Raw genomic sequence first — 7,480 nt, 5'->3', positions numbered from 1 at the left:
GTATCCTTTAAGAAGAGGAAGAAGAAAAAAAAAGGTAAAGATACAAATTATGAACAACAAATATGCATCTATCAACAAGTGAATCTAAGAATCAAGTGAATAAATAATCTGGTGATCATAATAGAATCAGAGACATAGAAAGGGAATGGACTGACTATTCTTGGGGGGGAAAGGGGTGTGGGAGATGCGGGAAGAGACTGGACAAAAATCGTGCACCTATGGATGAGGACAGTGGGTGGGGAGTGAGGGCGGAGGGTGGGGCGGGAGCTGGGAGGAGGGGAGTTATGGGGGGGGGAAAAGAGGAACAAATGTAATAATCTGAACAATAAAGATTTAATTAAAAAAAATAAAAATAAAAATAAATAAATAAATAAATAAAATAAAAATATTTAAAAAAAAATTCTAAGGCTACTATTCTATTGCTCCACTGTGAAGCTATGAGGAAAACTCTGAAGGAGGTTTTCCTATTCTATGGCCTAAGTAAAGGTTATGTAGCTTAAGCGTGATTGTTCTTAGCTACAGTGATGAACTACCTCCCTGGCACTTAGTTGAAGGCTTTCTGCTTGCATAGCTCAAATAAGATTTTTAGATAAGGAGCCTGCCTGCATTGTTTGCAGCGGTATTTCCTTAACTGTTTGATAGTTGTTCTTTTAGCGTTCCTGGTGGTCTTCCTTGGCACCGCCCTGCATTGGCAGGTTTTTAGGAGTATAGCATTTGGTAGTTTCTCTGAGTTCCTCATAAGCAGTACATTGTATTTCTGTAACACTGGGGGGGGGGGGGTACTGATTTATTCCCTTCCCTAGTCCTGTTCATCCCTAACTCTAGGGAAATATTCCCAGCTGGGGAAACAACATTTCCTGGGGAGTTGGAGCTGATAAGAACACATAGCACTAAAAAGGGGAACAAACATATTAAAAACAGTAGGCCATAGACGCCAGGTCCCTTGGAACATATGCTGTGCAGATATTTCTTCCCTGCAGCAACTGTGTCAAGAAGCAAGGATGGAACAGCTTCTGGCACAAGAGAACCTGTTGAATTCCACTCAGGGTTACTACAATTTGCTTCAAATTTAGATCTTTAACAGTGAATAGGAGCAGTAGCCGGTGGTGCATCAGTTTGCCAGATACACAGGTTGCACGCCCTGCAGTGGCAGCCGGAGGCACAGCCCTCCACAGGGAGCAAGGCCGGCCCCTGGGTCCCCGTACACCATCCAGCATCAGGTATCCCAGGTCTCCAGCCCGCTGGCCACTGTCGTTATGGCCCTTGAGATGTTCAAGGGCACACTGACCGCATGTTCGACAAGAACCTGCAAGACCTGGTGCGTGGCATCCGCAACCATGAGGAGGACGAGCCCACAATGACACTGAAGCCACCACCAAAAAAATGCCTCTCCTTTGGCCTCCATCTCCACAGCCTGCAGCACAGCCTCATCTCTCTGATCCTGACCCTACTGCCTCCCCCTTATAAGGGCCGCTGTGATCACACTGGGACCTGTGGGAAATCCAGGCTGCTCCCCATCTCAGGACAAGAGAAAAGGCTGGGATGTTCTCCCTGGAGCTTCTGCAAGGACCTGTCTTCTGACAGCAGCTTTGCATCTCACCTCCTTCCCCCAGTCAGCTCCAAAGGGCCACTGCTCCTCTAGCCTAAGCCCCTGAAGCGTTGCAGTCACACACACGCCGCTCCACGACCCAACCCCTCGTCCCTCTCAATCACATTAGCATCCAGCTGTTCTTCTGCCAACACCTGCCTTGGGTTGTCTCCACTGGGGCTGGGAAAGTCCATCACATCATTTATGAAATACATCATGGAGATGGAACTGCAACATAGGCAGTCGAGTCAGATGTGAACTACATTTAGGGGGAATCACTTTGTAAGGTATGTAAATGTTGAATCACTATGTCGTACGCCTGGAAGTAATGTATTATTGTATGTCAATTAGAGTCAAAAATAAATTCAAATAACAACAACAAAAGTGCATACAATCCGTAGCTGGTGTGGCTAACTGATTAGAGCATTTGCTTGCCAGACATACACTCACCACTGTACTTAAAAACAGCACCAACGAGCCATAACCGGTGTGGCTCAATGGATACAGCGTTGGCCTGTGGAATGGAGGGTCCCAGGTTCAATCCCAGTCAAGGGCATGTACCTTGGTTGCGGGCACATCCCCAGTGGGGGGTGTGCAGGAAGCAGCTGAGGGATGTTTTCCTCTCCCCTCCTCTCTGTAAAAAAATCAATAAAATATATTTTTGATTTATAAAAAGGCACCAACGAACATATTAGGCAGGGTGGGTGCGTTACCATAAGAGGAACCTCAGTGCAGCAGTCTACAGGGAGGGGTGTCCCTTTGCAGAGCTAGGGCGGGAAGAGGTGAAGAACACAGAGCCGTGACTACACAATGATTGGCGCCTTGGACAGCTTCGATGATGATTTTGTGCGGGTATTTTTTCTGGGTATAATTTTTGGTTGTGTTCACAGGGCTTTACCTCGAATTGCAGCACCATGGACAGAGGCACATAGTGTTATTCCTTGCATGGCCACCGGAGGGCAGCAGAGGATCATTTTGCGCAGGAATTGGCTGACAGCGTCCTTTGAGGACTAGTGTAATAAATATACAGATCCACAGATGTGCACAGTATTATCAGTGCCTTACTGGGAGGGAAATATAAGCATTTATCCTATAAAACCAATGTATAAGTCTTCTCTTTGCTTACATTCTAATAAATCGCAAAGTAAGGGATGATTGGTTTTAGCACATTTCTACAGGATTATTTTATCTTTCATTCTGAAAGGGACAGACACAGGAATCAAGCAGAACCCTTTGAGTTACAAAAACATGTTTTCAAAACCACTGTGTTTATATGCCAAAGTATTAACTAGAATCTTTCATTCAGGAAAACAAATGTGTTCACAACTAATTTACTAGCAAAAAAAGGTACTCAGTAACAAGAGCTTAATGTCCCAGAAGTAACCTGAGAACATATGAAGCAATATTGGAATTCACTAAGGTCCTGGAAGGGTCGACTCATTATGATGCTGCGGAAATATGATCAGGCAGCCACCACGGACCTTATCATTGAGATGTCTGCCATGGTGCAGGCCTCTGAGTCATTAACCATGTTCCCAGCCGCTATCTCCTGTATTATCATGGAAAGATTAACAACGTTGGTACCCAAACAATGGAATCCCCCCCCCCCAGCCTGCTAGCCTACTTCCCCATGCCTGTACTAATCCTTGCCCTACCCTACATCAACAGCTGGCTTGTGGGGTGCAGACCAGATTTTGGTGGATGACTTGCTGCTCTCCCAGACCGCCGGCAGGATTGGAAGAAGCACTCCTAAGTGACTCAACCCTGTCTGTGCTTGATTGGCTCAAGCAGTGACAGGCTGTCTGGATGCATTGATTGACCGGTTACAATGACACCCTCCACTCCAACTCACCCCCACAAAGTCTCACTGAGACTTGTTCTTGTTTTTTGCTTGTTTGTTGTTGTTAATGCTTACCAGAGGATATTTTTCCATTGATCTTTTTTAAAAATATATATTTTATTGATTTTTTTACAGAGAGGAAGGGAGAGGGATAGAGAGTTAGAAACATCAATGAGAAACATCCATCAGCTGCCTGCAGCACACCTCCTACTGGGGACATGCCTGAAACCAAGGTACATGCCCTTGACCGGAATCGAACCTGGGATCCTTCAGTCAGCAGGCTGACACTCTAGCCACTGAGCAAAACCAGTCAGGGCTTCCGTTGATCTTTTAGACAGAGAGAAAAAGCGATGTGAGAGAAACACATCGATTGGTGGCCTCCTGCACGCGCCCGACCAGAGCCGGGGCCAGGGAACCTAGGTACAGTACCCTTGACCAGAATCAAACCCAGAACCCTTTGGTGCACAGCCCTAGGCCGAGACTCCTTTCTCAATTAGCGTAGTCATTCGATGACATCATGAAAATCACCCAATCCTGTTTTCAGGTCCCTTGGGGGCTAATTCTTGGGCTTTGCTCCGTGACCAGCATCCCTGTGCCAGGTGCTGACGATCCAGATCCTCTCCAATCCTATGGGAGGAGTTTCTTTGCTCCCCTCCCTCCTTCACTTCCTTCCAGATTTACTGAGCACCTGTCTGTGCCAGGGGCTGGGGCACAGAGGCAAAGCTCGCATCCCCAAGACCTCACCACCCCATGAGAGCATCATCCGGAAAAATACTGTGACTGCGGAGGGTGCAGGATGCAGGAGGAGCCCCAAGGCACTCAGGGAAGGTTCTCCAGTGGAGTTACAGACGAGCTGGGATTTGAAGGATGAGGAAGGGCATTCCAGGTGGAGGGAACTGCATGTGCGAAGGCAGGGAGGCAGGAAACAGCCCACCTGGACTTGGAACTGTGAGAGGACGATGGAGCCCAGGGCGATGGAGCCCAGGGAATCTGCTGGGTGAGGTTGGGGTCCCAGAACCCACTATCTGGACCCTATGTCTCCATGATCTCCTTTGCTCCCCGTGGCCTGGCCAGGAAGAAGCCCCTCTTACCTGCCCAAAAGGAGGCTTTGAAGCTGGAGAGAGAGTGAGGAAGGAGGGGCCAGCTGGTGTAGATTTTTCAATTGCTTCTCAGAAATCTCCTCCGACACTGTGGCAACCAGGCGGGAGCTGGGGGAAGACCAGTGAGCTGGGCTGAGTGGAGGGGAAGTGGGCTGGGGGTAGGGACCTCTGCTGCCCCTCTCTGAACCTCAGTTTGGACGTCTAGAATATGGGCAGGACCACCCAGTTGCTGGCTCCAGTCAACCCAGGGGCTCTGGGAAGCTCAGGCCCAGGATGGACTTGTGATGGGGAAGGCCTGAGAGGTGAGGTTGTGCACTGAACAGGGTCCATGACTTCACATCTCAAACCTCACACTGCAAATGTTCTTATAATCTGAAATGTTTTCAGATTTTATTGGAAGTGTTTTTAGGCCTCTTTAATATTTATTATGACAATTCTCTAGTCCATAAAGGTCTTGAAGATGAGGCACCTTCTTATAACTTGGCTAAAGGCGCCTGGGGTTCAGCGCTGGTCATCTTCCCATCAGGGACGTTTCCAGAACAGACAATGCCCCACGGGGGATCCTGGTCCTTGGAGGGGCCACACATAGGCTGACGGTTTCCGACTCCAGGGAACGGGCAGGGCCCCGAGCCTCTGTGTTCGTCTCACTCTGGGTAGATCAGGCTGGGGAGTGGGCTGTGGAGAGGCCCGGAAGGAACTGTGAGAGCTGCCTGCTCTTCCAGCCACTAGGTTCTCCCCAGGGGCAGAGAGCCCCAGATTTCTGGAAAGGGTGTCGCAGTGCACCCCAAAAAAGGTTTAACTGTGTTTTTGTTGGCTCACTTATGACATTTAAGACTTACATTTTTAAGAGTACAAAGGAAGGTGAAGGAGCAACAGTAAGTAAACCCCAAGCACAGCTGCTTGTCCCAGAGGGGGTCACAGTGTCCATCTTTTGTGCATCAGATGAGGCAATTTTCTGAGGGCTGATCTCCCTGTGCCTCAGTTTCCTTCTCTGTAAGATGCTGACAACGCTTCCAGCATTAGGAGGTGCTGTTAGCATGAGTGAGCTGGTCTTTGGAACATAGTGGAAGCTGCGCACTGAATTTACAGCTTGATTCAGCTGGTGGTTCGGGCCGCAGTATCCACGATGGCAACATGGCCCAGTTTGCCCGAAACCTCGCCAAGACGGCCCCCACGCCGGTGAATGTTGCTGCTGTGACTCATGGGAAGCCTCCATTGGCCACGATTTGGCATGTGCCAAGGTTGATCTGATTCCACCAACCCCTGCTGAGATCCCCACAGTTATTCAGGGTTTGAAACACAGTACCTGTTGCTCACACTGACAGCCTCAAACAGGTCACCGTTCAGGAAGCTCTGCTGAATGGTTTGGTGGCCACTGAGGCGTGGATGTGGTTTTGTGTCGCTGAGATCATCAGCAAGCATTGGCATCATTGGCTGTAATGTTTGAAGACCAATTTTTAACATGTTTCTTTTTATTAAATATATTTTTATTGATTTCAGAGAGGAAGGGAGAGGGAGAGAGAGGTAGAAACATCAATGATGACAAAGAGCCATTGATCAGCTGCCTCCAGCACGCCCCCTCAATGGGGCTCAAACCCATAACCCAGGCATGTGCCCTTGACTGGAATCGAACATGGTGCCCTTCAGTCCGCAGGCCGACGCTCTGTCCGCTGAGCCACACCAGCCAGGGCATTTGGTTTATTATTTGAATGTTCTTGGACCACAAGTGAACAGAATGGTATTTGAATAAAAATCACTATGTCCAAATCACTGTTTTCAGCATCAAACACTGCATGGAAAGGCCATAATTTCTCTGGATATTCGGTTGCATTGTCTTTTGCTTTCATAACATTAGTACAGCTCTAAATGCATGTCTTTGCTTAGCCTGAAATATGGAAAGCAGCTATGTGGATATACCAACCTGGTACATAATATCTCTGAGGATAACATCTTAATTTGATGGTTAGAAGTGAGATATTTTATTTCTAGAAAAATTGAAGAAAAGGCCTTGAGAAAGTGAGAACTTGCTGCAGTAGGAGAAATAGTATTAACATGTATTAGAGTTCAATCAAATAAAGAATAAAATTGGGATGGTTTCTCTTTGCTAAAGTCAGAAAAAGACCTTTTGAAAACACCTATGTCTGTAAATATTGGGATATTTGGTGTTGTTTTTTTTCTTTGTTGTTCGCCAAGGCAGTGAATGAGAACCATGACCGACATTTTATTTTATTTTAGACATTTTGAAACCTAATCTTGATATGTATATCATTAATCTATATGGTTGTATGATTTTTAGAACCTGTTTCTGCTAAAATACCATATGGATATATAATTTAGTATCATCCATGGGTCTAAAGCAGGGGTGGGCAAACTTCTTGACTCGAGGGCCACAATGGGTTCTTAAACTGGACTCAGAAGAAGGAGCTGTGGCCGTGTTTCCCGACGTTGCCATGTTAACGCTGCTGCTGGTAAAGGAGTGGAGGGGAGAGCAAGAGAACCCTCCACTCTTTCGGCTCCGGGGGCCGGATAGAACAGCCGAACGGCCGGATCCGGCCCGCGGGCCGTAGTTTGCCTACGGCTGGTCTAAAGGGTATGTTATTTCCTAAAATTAATTGCAGGGATTGGTTATCAGTAAAAAAAAAAACACACAAAGAAAATAAATTTACAGCTTGAAGCTATCGATGCCTCTTTTTTCCCGGTGTGATGCTTGTGGAGAACGCATCTTACAAATGGGCCTAATTCTTCTCAGAGGCAGCAGAGCGTGCTGGGGTCACAGAGCTCCTTCTCTGTGCACAGTGGGGACATTCTGCTTGTTTCCAGTCCCTCGTACCCACAGGCGTTTGCCAAAAAGGTGTAAGCATCTCTTTGGGGTTATCTCCTGTAGACACAGGCCCTGCCAAGGTCACGTGTGTTCACATCTCAAATAGATATTTCCTTCTCACCTCCACAGAG

The 7,480-nt window shown here is 47.4% G+C and overlaps 1 pseudogene; it reads left to right on the top strand.

The window, feature by feature from the left end:
• Positions 1-5,662: 5,662 nt before the first annotated feature.
• LOC118679038 lies at positions 5,663-5,975 on the top strand (annotated as a pseudogene).
• The last annotated feature ends 1,505 nt before the right edge of the window (positions 5,976-7,480 follow it).

Source organism: Myotis myotis, unplaced genomic scaffold, assembly GCF_014108235.1.
Source record: "Myotis myotis isolate mMyoMyo1 unplaced genomic scaffold, mMyoMyo1.p scaffold_m19_p_22, whole genome shotgun sequence".
NCBI lineage: Eukaryota > Metazoa > Chordata > Mammalia > Chiroptera > Vespertilionidae > Myotis > Myotis myotis.
The sequence above is the reverse complement of the archived record's forward strand: the minus strand, read 5'-3'. Positions and strand labels throughout refer to the sequence as shown.